The sequence below is a fragment of the Crotalus tigris genome, unplaced genomic scaffold (genome assembly GCF_016545835.1).
Source record: "Crotalus tigris isolate CLP2741 ecotype Arizona unplaced genomic scaffold, ASM1654583v1 scf7180000018371.15429387391:27106975, whole genome shotgun sequence".
Lineage (NCBI taxonomy): Eukaryota > Metazoa > Chordata > Lepidosauria > Squamata > Viperidae > Crotalus > Crotalus tigris.
The window spans coordinates 12,019,704-12,034,823 of NW_024096970.1; the positions used below are offsets into that span (position 1 = coordinate 12,019,704).

General features: G+C 35.6%; 1 protein-coding gene across 4 annotated transcripts in view; it reads left to right on the top strand.

The window, feature by feature from the left end:
* Window positions 1-240: 240 nt before the first annotated feature.
* LYN (LYN proto-oncogene, Src family tyrosine kinase) overlaps window positions 241-15,120 on the top strand; it is a 48,480-nt gene continuing 33,600 nt past the window's right edge. For 2 of the 4 annotated variants that reach the window (XM_039351400.1, XM_039351403.1), the window contains exon 1: window positions 241-6,760. The gene's annotated coding sequence lies outside the window, so the exon portion shown is untranslated. The remainder of the gene's footprint in view (window positions 6,761-15,120) is intronic. The other 2 variants (XM_039351402.1, XM_039351401.1) reach the window with 2 other exon arrangements.

Genomic DNA, 15,120 nt, shown 5'->3' on the forward strand with positions numbered 1-15,120 from the left:
AAAAATAACCTGGCTCTTTTTCAGGTTTATTTTTAAGTCAAATGGTTCTTCTGCTTTATGCAGCTCTTGTATTGTCTTTATAGCTCTTCTGAGTCTTGTGAGAAGAGAGCAACATCATCTGCAAATCTTAAGTGTTTCTCCCTGCTGCCCAGCTGTCATGTCCTTGGCTGCACTGCTCCGTTTGGGCCGCGCCCGGGGGCAACTCCAGAGAGGCTGCTGGTGAGGACCGTGGGGGGAGGCGGGGCTGGGGCGACAGCGCATGTGCCCACAGAGAGGGCCCTGAGTGCTGCCTCTGGCACATGTACCATAGATTTGCCACCACTGATCTAGTCTATAAACAATAACCATCCTGTACATCATCCAGTTTTATCAAATTTTCTAGGATAGTTTATGGGCCACTATTTCTTTTCAATATGAGTACTAACTAGGCCGTATCCTGGTAACATCTGAGACTAAATGCTATTTATCTTTTGCTGACTTGTTAACTGCCAGCATTTTCAAATGGAATGCATCAGTGGCCTTCCCACCAAGGATGGTAAGACAGCAGAGAGGATTGTGTGGCTCTATTCAGCATACTGAAGTAAAAAATAACTTCAGTGTTATTAAACTCTTTTCCTCATGGATCTTTGATTTGCAGTCAGAAAGTTTAAATAGCCATACTGAAAGTAGGTAGGTTTTGACAAATATTAAAAGAAACATTAACTTTCTAAGTTGAATTTATTATGAGCTTTAAGACAAAATCATTAGAACAGGGTAAATGATGTGACATCTCTTATCTTTTTTTAGGTTCCTGGATGTTCATGTTTTTTCTTGTGTGTCAGGGAAAGGGAGAAAACATGTAAAGTTTTAGATAGTCAAATGGTAGTTATAGAAACGAGTGGGCCCTCAAGTTCTTCCCAGTTATTGAGCACACCCACCCACAGCCCAGGGGCAGAGTCTGTTGCATCTTGTGGAGAAAGACAGGTGAGAAAAGGAAGTCTAGTACAGGAGAATTGATTGAATCAAGGTTCCTAAGTAGAGCTGTTCTGAAGCAGCTGCTTTGAAGGAGCTGATCTTTTTTGCTGTGGCATCACTTCCCATTTTCAGCAGGGCACAGAGAGGAGCTGGCTTCTGTAACCAAGTAACTTGGTGCCTGGATCAAAGGAAGGTTCTCCCATTTCTGTTTTAGCCATTTCATGTTTGCCTATTCCTAATTTCCTAAACTTATTCTTGGATGAAACTTTTCACAATGATTGTAGTGCTAATAATGTTTTTTACTTGATTGCAAGTTAGAAAATCTGGTGTTCTCTCTATATTGACGACTATGTTTTGCTTTCAAAGTATTAAAGCAGCTTTGTTTCACAAGATGAGTGTAAAAATATTGGTAAGTGGTATTTCATTTTATGTAGCAGTCTTTTGTCTTGATATGCTAGCTTTTGTTTTATGTTTAGTTTTTCATTTTTGTCTTATGTGTCCATTTTTCCTCTGTAATTTAAAAAATATAGAATTTGGAAGAAAAAATTGCTATAATCATTAAAATGTGTTTATACTTATGTATACACAGTAAAATTAGTGTATAGCTGTTTTAAAGAGTTCTAAAGCAGCAACACTGATAAAGCCGGCAACTAACTCTTCCAGGCTTATCAGAGTTAGAAGTAGAAAGAAATAATGACAACAAGGAAATGGGAAAATTAAGAAAAAGCAGAATACAGTCCTCTGTCATTATGCATGTCATAGTAGATTTCATGTGATGTTAGCTGTATAGTTATATTCAGAATAAAGAATATTTCCTCCTGCACTAAACAGAAGGTCAGGGAATGTTGACTTTTAAACCAAAGAAGTAGGGTGATGTAAATTAAACAGTAAGAAAATCCATACTTGATCATTAAAATGTTTAATGCAATTAAATATTGCAGAAATCCCAGTTAATTCAACTAACTCATCCTATCAGTTATCAAAACTTCATTCATAAAGGTGTGGCAGAATACAACAAATTGTCCTTCAAAATATTGTAATCAAATTAAGGTTATCTTTCATTAAATGCCTGAAAGCTTTTTAGTTTACCTAGTGACTTAGCTTCAAATATTTTTGTTCTTATAATACTTTCTTTCTTTTATGTTTTTATCATTTAATGCTATCTATTAAGCCATTATTATTCTTTTACTTATTTCCTTATGAGAAACTTTACCTCAACTAACCATTCAGGAATATTTGTTCATTTATTGATACCAGCTTACAAGTGAGAAAAATAAGTGTGCTTCCTTGAGGTAAAACAATCAGGTCTGATTTAAAATGCAGGAAATAACCTGCTTAAAAATTAGTTAACATACATTTCTGATGCAAGAGCTAAAATTTCTTTTAAAAAATAGTTTGCACTTGGTGGCATCATATAGTATTTTACCAGTTTAGGTAATTGGAAAATATGCTGAAAATGTCAGAAGAATGTTGTACCTTGACTGACCTCTCAATAGGTTGAGAGGCTGAGGAGAGAGAATTATTTTAGGATCACATTTTTATAGCATCCTAGATCAGCACTTTTTTTGGCCACTGACATTAATAGTCTTGAATTTAAAATATTGATCATTTCAAATAAAGCATTATTTAGGTAGTGCTTCTTCCATGGCTGGGGCCCAAAGGAATTGTCTTCATTCCATCAGCCAACCACATGCTCATACAACATATGTGATATGAGATATGAACTAGAAATATCAGTTCATTTTCAAATCAATTAGAAACGTACATGATAATTTGCCATGTGAATACAGCCCCTTGATGCTATTGGTTTCTTGAGATTTCAAAAAGGAATCTCTCCCAATTCTAAATGGAGACATGAAAGTGTAATCTTTGGATTACACGTCAAAGATGCATCTCCATTTTCTTTCTCTGAATGATTGTTCAACATTGATTTCTAGCAGTAGAGCATAGGTACAATTCAATTTAATATATGCTAGTTTAAATATATTTTTCTGTAATTAATTTTATCAGTTTTATGAGTAAAGCGAGGACCATTCCCCCATTCAGGGGGAAATTAGTTTTTTTAGAAATGTAAATAAATATAGAGTTGATTTCAACTGATTGAATTGTGGTTGCTAAATGGAGACTACCTGCAAGCATTGTCAACTCAATACAAATACAGGTAGTCCTTGTTTAAGCAATCACAATTTGGATCTTTTGCTTCTTTACTACATCCTGCTTTTTTGTACCATTTCTTCAGATGAAAAGTTACAAAGAATTTGAAAGCTTCAATACTTTAGTGTCATTTTACCTTGCTTCTCAGCTACTGTAAGGTACCAGAACTGGAAATGCAAAATCCCTGACAATTAGATAGCCCTAGCCTTAGCTGTTGTCTAATAATCATCCAGTCTTTTGCCAGCTGAAGTCTGATAGACCTAGCTTTGATTTAGGAATGCACATCACACTAAGCACACTAAGCATATGTAGATTTTGGATTCCAGTTGCAAAATCCAGTACGATGGCTGGGTTCATACTTTGTTAAGCTTTGACATGATAGTTCATTTCAGTTTAATGCAATGTCTGAATACAAAAGATAATTGGGTTGACAGATAATAGAACCTAATGATGGCTTATCATGGCCTGGCAAGGATGTATAATTTTTGCAATTGGGGGTCTACTCTCTGACCAGTAACCTTATCCAACATAGAATTCAACGTTAGCACACAATGTCATGACTTAACAATCTATTTACAGGACCCTAGTATTTATTCTTATGAAACCAAATTTGATCTCTGGGTTTCCATAGTTATCTGAATTAATGGTGGAATTAAGCCAAGTCCTTTTATATCACTTCAACTGGCACCGCATGAAACATAAAGACTAAAACAAAGATATACAAATATGAAACAAATGTCAGTAAAGGTTTTAAAAGTTTACTTTGTTTTACAGTCTATGCATGGCAACAATGGAATGTTGAATCACTAGAGAGATCTATGTAGCACTTGCTGGTTCATGTGTGCTGTTTGTCAATGCTATTGCAGCCCAGGGTCCATAGTGAAACTACTTCAAATGGCAAATGAGTCCTTTTATTCAGGAAGACAACAAAACACACACAGAAGCAGCACTTCAAACAGCAAAAAGCATGACACAGAAATGGAGAGCCAGTATATATAATATCACTTAAGCTTAATAGGAGCAGCTGCCTAACAGGTATCTGCTGACAAACAGCCCCTTAAAGCCATAATATGATAGATACATTTTCAATCCAGGTGACGATCTGTATTTGTAAGGACTTGGAACGTGTATTGCAAGATATTATATGACTGCATAACATGTAAGATCAATGTGCCCTAATTTCATATCCACACTTCCATAACTGAGCAGTTGAGGGAGAATGTGTCTTATACCCTTTTTTAATATAGCTTCTACCTCCAGGTCATAAATAGTCCTTGGAAGTCTGTCATAACCTTGGTCACTAATTGATCAGATGTAAGTAAAGGACTGCCTATAGGTGCCTAAAGAAGATCGAAAATTACAATTTACATATATATGGCATATTTCAATTGGAATGGCTTGTCTCGTTAGCAATACCAAAAACTGTTGAAGTTTTTATTGCTTCAATTTTGGGATACTTTATACTGTACCAAATTTCTATCCTCTATAGTGGGAAATTTTGATCTTAATTTGAATATATGATAATCACTAGGCCAAGATTCAGCTTCATATATTCCAAAATTAAACAAGATAGCAATTTAATCATTTATTGGCTTTAAGTTCAAAATCCAATTGAGAATTCTGGGTACTACAATATGAAAATAACTGGATGGAGTTTAAGAAAGCTGATTCAGCATTATTCAATAAGCAAACTGAAGAAAGCAAGCAAAATTGTCAAGATGGATGAGATAAAAATTCCAATTCATGCATTGATTGCATTCACACAGTTTGCTAAATTCTAATTGGCTCAATAAGCCACAGTTGTTAGGGATCAAATGTTGTATTAACTATTTAAAAAACACAATGCTTAGAGTCAAACAAGATGCGATGAAAACAAACCATGCTAGGCTTTGAGAGCAGCGCCCCTGATACAAGAAGTACATAACTGAGAGCCATTCTCTGATTAACTTTTCTCTGAATACACCTTTGAAAATATACACAAATTAATTACCATGGTTAGTAAGTATAGCCCCAAATATACAAAGCTCTCTTAAGCCATTTTAAGTAACACCAAGTTAGGGCCATCATGGCCTTTCATAACAAAATGTTGCTTTTTTTGTTTGCCCTGAAATTATTACCATAAATAGCCTGTTTAGTCTACTAGTTAAGGCACCACGCTAAAAACCAGGAGACCTTGAGTTCTAATCCCACTTTAGGCATGAAGGCCAAGGGTAATTTGGAACCAATCACTCTCTCTCAGCCCAACTCACCTCATAGAATTGTTGTGGGAAACATAGGAGGAAAGTATGGTCACTGCATGGTTTATTTATGAAAAATAAAGGTGAGCTAAATAAAGTCATTGCAAAATATAATACCATCAAATAAAATCCCCTAAACAAGAGTCCTTCTCAGATTGACTACTAAATTTTGTGTCTGTATTTAATAATCTAATGGCATTTGTCTTCCTTGTAAGACTAATTTTAGCTTTCCCCTTTTAAAAGATAATTGGTGAGAAGACACTGGAATACATGAAAAAAACAACTTTTCCCCCACCTGAAGATCTGATTGGCCAACTCCCATGATCCCAGGCTAACGTTGTTGTACACGCAAGCATGTAGATAGGTACGTATAAATTAAGCACAGAAGCGATGTAATCAAAGAGCTTTTAATGACTAAATTACAAACGTGCTTCATAGTTACCTTCACACCTTTGAAAACAAAGACAACAAGAAACGTTAACCCCTTTACCCATGAGCAGATGCTGACAGGCCAATATGACCATAGGATGTTCACAATTGAACCGAAATGTTTAGCCCACTGAAATACCTGCCGCTGTGGTTTCTTGTACTTCCCCCCTCCCCCGAGAATAACCTCACTGACCTCAACAGAACTTTCCCCTGCAGATATATTCGGATTCTTCAAATTCTTGTTTTACATAATTTGGGTGACATTGCTTGGAAACTCTAGGAACTGTAATCCGGAGGCTTCGAGAGGAACCCAGTTCGTGGCGGATTCGCTGAGGGAAATCGGAATAAAAGCGTAGAGGAAAGCTGAGGGGCAATCCATTTGGGTTTGAGACGCGCTGTGAGACCACTGCAGCTTCTGCCCAATCCGTTCCCTCTTTTATGCAGCGAAGAAGCCGCTTCTATCCATTGGCGTTACTTGAGCACAAAAAACCGAACCTCTCTCCCACATCCCCCTCTCCCGCAGCTGCTGGCTTGCGCCCATTTGGGAAGACGCTCTTGTGGCTACTTGTAGACGCAACTTTCTTGCAAGTTTGGTTGCGCCCGCCCTTTTTGGAAAATGCCCACTTTTTTTTTTCTTACTTCTCTTTTTACCCAGCGCAGCCCCCCTCTCCGCCCGGGCGCCCTTTCCAGAAGAACTATGCAAATTGCTCACGACCAGGAAGTAAAGTCGGAACGCACAGTAGCCTCTGCAAGGCGCCCGAGGTTCCTCTCTGTAGCGGAGCAGGACTGACTGAAGCGAGAATGAGCCTCGCCGGTTCTTCTTGGTTAGGTTTTCACTTCCCCTGTTTTTAAGTTCCGAAAACCGGGCGACTTCATTCTCAGAGAGGATCCTTCTGGGCTGTGGGCTCGCTCTCCTTTTTCCCAGCCTCCGGGCTGAAGAAACGGTGGACTTAATTGGTGAAGTTCATCTCTCCACGCTTAGGAAAGTAAGTCCCTTTTCTTTTCCGACCACTTTAAGCGGTTTTTGGCGGCCACTTTCTCGCTTTTTTTAGTCTTGTCCAGGCAGATGACTTGGTTTTGCTAGAGTCTGTGGAACTCTCTTTGATCCGACTACGATCTTCCTACCGGTCCGGTTCGACTGAAAGCTGCTTGGGTTAGTTGGCTGTTGCTTTGTTCAGGGTCAAATTGTATGTAGAGAATTAAATCACAGTGGGTCGTTGCTTCTAATTTTCTTCTGACGGATGTGGGGTGCTTGGAAATATTTAAAGGGAGATTTTGCCCTCCGATGTTGACAATTGAAGGGGTGTCTGGGCCCACTGGCTCTCAACAAGCTAATCAGTATATTGTAATGCTTGATTTTGGTACTGTATAGTCATGTGTGCATCATCTCTCCATCATTTTCCTTTTATTCAAGAGTCTTTGCCTATATTTTTACAAGATATTTTTACAAGATATTGAAATTAACCCAAGTTAGGCAGACAATCTGCCCTGCAGTAATTTAATTAACATATTAATATTTATATAATGTGAAATTAGAGACAGTGGGAAGATCAGCCTTTCCCAAACCAATTTTCTCCAGACTATTAGATGTTAGTTGGGTCAGACATTGTTTGAAATACTGACAATGCCTTGTACCAATCACAGCAATATATGATGCAATGAAGCCTGCAAACCTGAAAAATTGGGTTAGTTCAGAAAACCATTGATAAGCATATCATGAGAGCACTGATTCAATTTGTAAGTATTTCTTAGCTAAATTTATATTTCGCCTTTCTTTCAGAAGGTCAAGGCAAGATGTCTAGTTTGCTGTCTTCTCATTTGATCATGGCAAAAAATCCCACAAAATTGGGAAGAAGGTGATTGGCTCATAAGTCTCTGAATTGTGCTTCAGGGCAAAATTTAGGATTTGAATCTGGGTCCAGTAATGTAGACATTATTTATTACAATATTCTTTAGAGGTGCTTTGAATGCATTCTCATATGGACTTTTGCCTGTATGGATAAGATAAGCTTGTTACAGAAGTTTGTCTGTAAAATTGAATAATAATAACATTAGCAAAGAGGTACACATCATTTTTTTAAAAGAAGCTCTGAAACCATTTACAACGTAGAGCCATTTCCTGCTTTGTTAATTAAATTCTTAATGCTCTGCAATTTGAACTGTATGCTGAACAGTTCTTTAAAAAAAGAGGAAGTGGTATACTAAATGGGCAGTTTATACAGCTGACCCTTAAAGGAAGTTTTATCTGTATACCATCTATGTTACAGTTGCATTAGCTGAAAGGAAGTCAGTGCTATTATTACAATAGCTCCTCTATCCATCAGTTTATAGGGAAGTAAATTTATGCAGTTCAGTTGTTTAATTTTGACAGACATTTTTTTCTTGTTTGGAATGTTTTGCAAGTGTCACTACACATTCAGTCTTATTAAAAGTAGGTTGTCTTATGAAATGATTGATTTATTACTTTAAAAAATATAAACCGTACCAGATAAATTTACTGTTAGCTGTTTTATTCATTTGTACACACTATTACCTTTTTCCTCAACTAGATAATACTTGTGAACACGATACGTTACTGTCTTACACAGTTTAATAATAATAGAGCTGCTCTTAGATATTAGTAATATTTTAACTAAATCATTGCTACAAGATGATGATATAATGTTCTTTTTTAATTAACATTAATTATAGTGAGTTTTAAAAAAATCTAGAAGAGCAGTTGAAGAGCTGTCTTCAGTTCCTTATTTACCTGTTAGGAGGTTTTAGATCAGGGGTGTCAAACTGCCGGCCCATGGGCCGGATGCATCATAGCGAAACCGTGCTCGCCCCATTGCCGGCAATGGCACAAAAAGCCACGATACGTTGCAACACGTCACGTGACGTTGCGAGTTTGACACCCCTGTTCTAGATACTTAAAGATTTACAAAAACTACAGTATTACTCTTAGGTTATTCATCTTAGCAATATACTTCTGTTTTGTTGTTCATTGGATTTCTCTTATTTCACAATCTTGATCTGGCTATCTGAACAGTACTTGTTTACTATTTAGCATTCCCATCCATTGTTTTTATAGCTTTCTGATACAAGCAAAAGTTAATGATTACTCAAAATGGAATGTTAAACAATTACTTATATTGCTGGACAAATACACTTTTAGTTGATTTTATTCTTAAAAGGATTTTCTTTGTAACTTGAATCCAAGGAAAATTGTTTCCTGTTTTTTAAGTCATTAAATTAAAAAAAAATGGAATAGATATTCTTGTGTGCATGTGTTTGAAACATTTACTGCTTCAATGAATAAAGGCAGCATAGTGTATATTTTCTTATAGTTACAACCCATTTGTGTTCACTAGAAGGGCATATAAGTGGACAGTAGTGGTCTTTAGAATAAATAGTGTTTGGTCACAAATTGCTTAATCAGTCATGAATCCAAATCATTCTCTGTTCTTAGTTTACTCCTTAGATAAGTGAATTTATATTGTCAAATTCAGAAGTTAAATTAATAAGTATATGTTTATACAGAATGTACTGCTGCTGGGTATCTTCCAATTTTAAGAAGAAATTAGTGGTAAAAGGGCATTTACCATTAGTGGTAAAAGGGCAATTTGGATTGTCCTTGCACACATGTACATGTATTCACATTGCATATAGAGAAGTCAGGATGGTAAAACAGAAGCAATTGCATCTTGGTGGCTAGAATGCTCCAGCCAAACTGTGACTTTATAGGTCATTCCACCCATCCAAGCCCCCCCATCTGGTGCATGCAAATTTAGGTTTAAAGAGATGTAGATAATTGCTGCTGTGTTAATTATTCGATGTATATGTTGGAATATAGTGTTTTGTTCATTTGTTTTACTGATGAAAATTATATTTATTTATTAAATATATATGTACACCAATCTCACTACTAGAGTGACTCTTTGTCTCCATCCAACTTTTTCTAAAGTGTAAAACATTTTCTATGTAAAGAAAAGAAAAAAATCCACATGATTAACATATGCAGATATATTTTGTTTGGTCAGCACAATGAAAGCACTGGAAGATATGAATATAAAGTAAGCAAAGGCACATATAGTACGAAATAGCTGAGAATTTCTTAACTTTCACCAAGATATATTCTGTTAAAGAGAAACCCAAGGAGTGTATGTCACTCTAGTAGTGAGAATGGCGGCATATTTTCCATCAGTAAAAATGTTCAGACATATGTCACTTGCCAGACCACCAAATATTCATAGTCTGCTTTGGAAAATAAAGTTACGTGGTTAATTAATACAACTGTTCTCTAGGTTTGTAATTCCCCTGGTGACCAATCATGAAATTCCAGAATTCTCTGGAACCTTACCTGAAAACTTTTAACTTTTTTCAAGACATTATGTGAAAATGGTCTCTATAATGGTCTCTTAAATTTTCAGATGAGTCTAAGCAATCAAAAAGATTTGCTGCCGGAGTTCATAGCAAGGCACTTTTTGCTATTACCTTTCAGATACGTAAGATTGTGCCGCTTCTTGTTAAGAGTTTGAAAGTCATCTACAGTCATTAATTTTAAAATGTGAATGCTTTGAAATAAATATCATAAATGGTCTGTTACAATCGCTGCTGTTAACAACCATACCATCAACTCTGGGAGGAGGGGCACATTTAAAGTCACATCTGTATTTATCACATCTGATGGGAATCAGGAGGTGGGCCTTTTCTGCAGCAGAATTTACTACCACTACCACCACCACCCCAGTGAATATCATTTGCCCCAAAGTGACATTAGCCCTAGTCCTAATGGCCTTCTAGAATTCTCTCAAAATCTTTTTTTTTTCCAATCAAGCTTGGGGATCCCATGAAAATAGGGAGCCCATGAGGTGATTGCACTGTGTGTAATATTTTGTTCCATTCTCCCACTGTCTCATTTACTGTATATGTTGAATTGTTTTAAATGGTTATTTTTATTTGTTTATAGTATTTGTTTTATGGCCCAGAATCATGTTTATGAGATGGGCTGCTATGTAAATTAGATGCTTAAGATATTTGAATATCAATTAAAAAATGAAGTTTTGCCTTTTAAATAGAAAAGGTATCTCATTCAAATAGCTGGACAGCTGCCCTATTATAGCGTGGATATTGTGACAGAAGAACTGTAAAGCTATCCAGGTACTAAAGAAAGTATGTGTGTGGATAATATTTTTCATGGTTCCTTTTCTTGAAGTTTCATTATTGCATGTTAACACCAGCAGGAAATCCAGTGTTTCAGATAAATTTATTTTAAGTATTTTGCCACTAAAAACATGTAGGCTTGCTAAGTATAGATCTCTTAACTATCATAAAAATACTGCATCTTTTTAATTTCCCCTTAAATATATTAATAAATTGTTTAGATTGTTGTTTAACATTTTCTTTTTTGTTCTTTGGGCATGTTGCAACATGGTACTGAAAGCCCAAATATAGCCCGGATCACAATATTGTGAAGGGATATCTTTTCCCTATTGATTTCTAATACACCACATTATGGTGAAGTGATGAGGCAGGTATACATTCCACTCACAAAGAAAATTAGATTGTTCTCTGTTAAGAATTCCACTTTTTCAATTGTGGCTCTTTGAAATTTCTTTGAAAAAGACTTTCCAAATCTAATCTCTTGGTCCTTTGAAAAGCACAAGTCTTTACAGGTAGTCCTTGTTTAATAACCATTTGCATTAGGATGGTGAGCAAAAATTAAATTTGTGATGAATTTTTGCATTTACAAGTTTTACGTGTCTGCGATGCATAGGAAAGCTAGAGTAAAATTATAAGCAAAGACATTTTCACTTAGTGAGCACTTGCTTAATGACTAAGTTGCCAGTCACAATTGTGATCACAAAATGAGGACTACCTTTATAGTTGCTGGTATATGTTGTGTAAATGTTTATAATCTGTTCTTTATGTCTGTTTTTACTAAATAAACCAGTAGTGATTGCAATTGCTTTGGGAAATGTAAACTTTGAAAGCAACATGTAAGTAGAAATAACAGATTAAATATTTGTATAAGTCATTTTATCTTTCAGTCTTATCACTCTGGATTTTAGCACACTAGATCAATAATGTATGTTTTTATATTTGCTTTTTATGTGAAAGTTATTTTGCAGTGAGAGGCGTCCTTTTATTTAATAGTGTTCTTTACAAACTTTAAATTCAAAATTAAGGCATGTATGAATTAAAATGAAAATGCCAAACAAATGGTTCTTATCACATAGATCAGAGTTACCCATCCTTTTCTGCCATTCTATCAACTGTAAGAAGATGAACATGCTCCAAGTCCTTTTACTAACTTTGTTTTCTGATGGAGATCCAGGAAATTTGCCTGGAGCATTTGCCCATTGGAACATCATTACCCCTAGAGCAGAGTTTCCCAAAATGAAGTGTACTTCCCTTGGGAATCCAGGGGAGGTGTGAAGGTTTTAAATTTTTATTTTATGTCTTTGTTAAAAGTACACTTGCATTATATGTTTTCATTGTTCATTTGTATTCATTTTGCTATTTGGATAATTAGGGAAGGTGTGTCCATTAAGGAGGTCTGATTGCAAAAGGTTTAGGAAGCCCTGCCCTAGAGAATAATACAGGCCTGACACCAGTAGCATTTTGTAAATCCTTGAAGACTGCAGCATGAGGTCTGAAGGTTAGGAGAGCTGTTGGTGTAATTCTGTGTTTTCTTAAGGTTTGAACTGAGTTTGTCATTAAGCACCATTATTATTAATTGTTGGTTTTTCTTTCGCTTTTAACATTATGTAAGCAACCTGTAGTCACAACTGCAAGGTTAATTGCTATGTAAAATACATAAATGATATAATAAATAATTGTGTTGAAGTACTCTTTTGATTGCTTACTTTTTGTGCACATAATTTCTAGATTTATATTCTCAGTAGCATTAAGGTTTTTTTTTCCTCACAGACAAACCAAATGAAGCAATTAGCAAATGCAGCTAGGTAATGACCAAGTTCAGAAGACAAAATGTCTTTAAAAGTGTATGTGAATTTGCATATAGCACATGTTAGGAGTACGTTAAATGAAATTTATCTTCTCCCAGGATTATGCAAAAGATAGCCATATAAAGTTAGGAAAATTCATAGTTGGTTTAAGGCAGGGGTGTCAAACTGCCGGCCCGCAGGCCAGATGTTATGTTAAGGCAAAAATAAATACTATATTATGGCTTAGAATATTAACATGTATTTTGCTAATCTGATATAAAACCAATCAAATGTGTCTTATAAGTCTATAACTTTGTTATATCTCTTAAAATTGCATCCATCTTGTTGGTTAGGGGATGTTGAAATGTTTGCTATCGAAACCAATCAATCAACAGTTCTTGAGGCCCATCTGCACAGTTTCCATTGTATTTAAGAAACAATGCATACTGGAAATTGCAAACCCTCGTTTATCGTGGAGAAAAGCAATTTGCTTCTTTTTCATTTATTTATATGTGCTCCAAAAACACAAAATAAAACAAACATTTTGAAAGCTAGTCAATTGATCAGATGACTTTTGAAAACTGAGGACAAATATGATTGGATGAACAACTGATTGAATGAACTCCTCAGACACAAACCTTATGAAGATAGAAGGGAAATGAAATCTCAATAGGTTCCAACAATGTCAAGATTGGTTAGAATTCTGAGGAATACCAGCCTTTATCAATGGGGATAGCCAGGGGTAGGCAACTTTGGCTCTTTTATGACTCGTGGACTTCAACTCTCAGAATTCCTGAGCCAGCATGGCCGGCTCAGGAATTCTGGGAATTGAAGTCCACGAGTCATAAAAGAGCCAAGGTTGCCTACCCCTGGGATAGACAAAGGGAAAACATGCACATATACTAGACTAACATCAGAATAACCAATGAATTTTAATTATTAAATTCTGGTGATCCAATAAAAATATTTATAAGGGAGTTTTTCAATATATCTAGTACTACCTTATGTGGTATGTGGTATAATCACTAGATTAGAAACCAAGAGACTGAATTCTAGTCCTGCCTCAGGGACAAAGCCAGCAAGGTGTCTTTGGGCCAGTCACGCTACCTCAGCCCTAAGAAGGAGGTTGTCATGGTTGTGCATCTTTAATATGCATCTTTAATACATAGCAATCAGTTTAGAGTCCTTCAGTAATCCTATTGTTGTCAATCTAGAATAGGGAAAAAAACAAACTGTATGAATTAAGAGTCTGACTTTTTGTATCCAACAGCAAGGTGATTTTAAGCCAATATTATTCAACATTCACTAAAGAATCCAGTATTCTGTATATGCAGCTAGCTTTTTCTAATATTATCCTATAGTAAGTCCTCACTTAATGACTACTTTGATTAGCAACTGTTTGAAGTTATTGTGACATTGAAAAGTAATTTTATATTGGTTCTCACACTTATAACCAATTCAGCATCCCTGTGGTCACATGTTCATAATTTGGCTGCTTTGCAGCTGGTGAGTTTTTACAACTGTCTCAGCATTCTGTGGTCACATGATCACCATTTACTTGCTTCACAGTTGACTTCCAATAATTAGTGCAGAAGCTGGCAGTAAAATTGCATGTTGCAGTCACATGATTTCTTGCTTAATAACTGTGGGTGAATTGCTTAATGCCCATGGCAGACATGAGGTTATGTTATGTTTCACTTAACCACACAACCCTTTATTGATTTACCAGCTATTTAACTATGGCTATGCCCAGGGCTTTTTTTCTCATAGAATGCCCAGAACGGAGTTCCGGCACCTTTTTTTTTTTTTTTTTTTTTTTTAGAAAAAAAGCACTGGCTATGCCAGAGAAAACAAATTACAACCATTAACAACAATCCAGACAGATTTGGTAATGAGTTTTGGCCCAGTGTTTGAAAAAAGTGCTAGATGTTCAGGACTCTTATGAAAGAAGATTACTGATTTGGGAAGCACAATCCAATTTCAATCCAGATAATTAACTACAACAAAATTAATTCTATACGTTGTAAATTCATTTAAAAGTATATTTATGATAATAAAAGTTCTCTAAATACTAATCAATCCTGGAATCACATTTTGTTTGTTTGTTTATCAAATGTATATAATTAGCCATCCTAGTCATATTGCTGTGGGTGACATACAATAAAACAATCGAACTTAAGCATTAAAACAATAAATTGTAAGGTCATGGAAGAATGCATCAAAATCTCCCAAATAATGGAACATCTTACATTATCTTTTATATTCTTAGTAGATTTATCAATATTAATTGTTATATTTAAGATATTTCTTCTTTTTCCCAATTTTCATTGCCTTAATGTAATAAAAGTGTTTTGGACGTATAAAGCTTATTGATTAGGAAGTGGAGGCAATGTGTAAAGAGATACATGTAATTT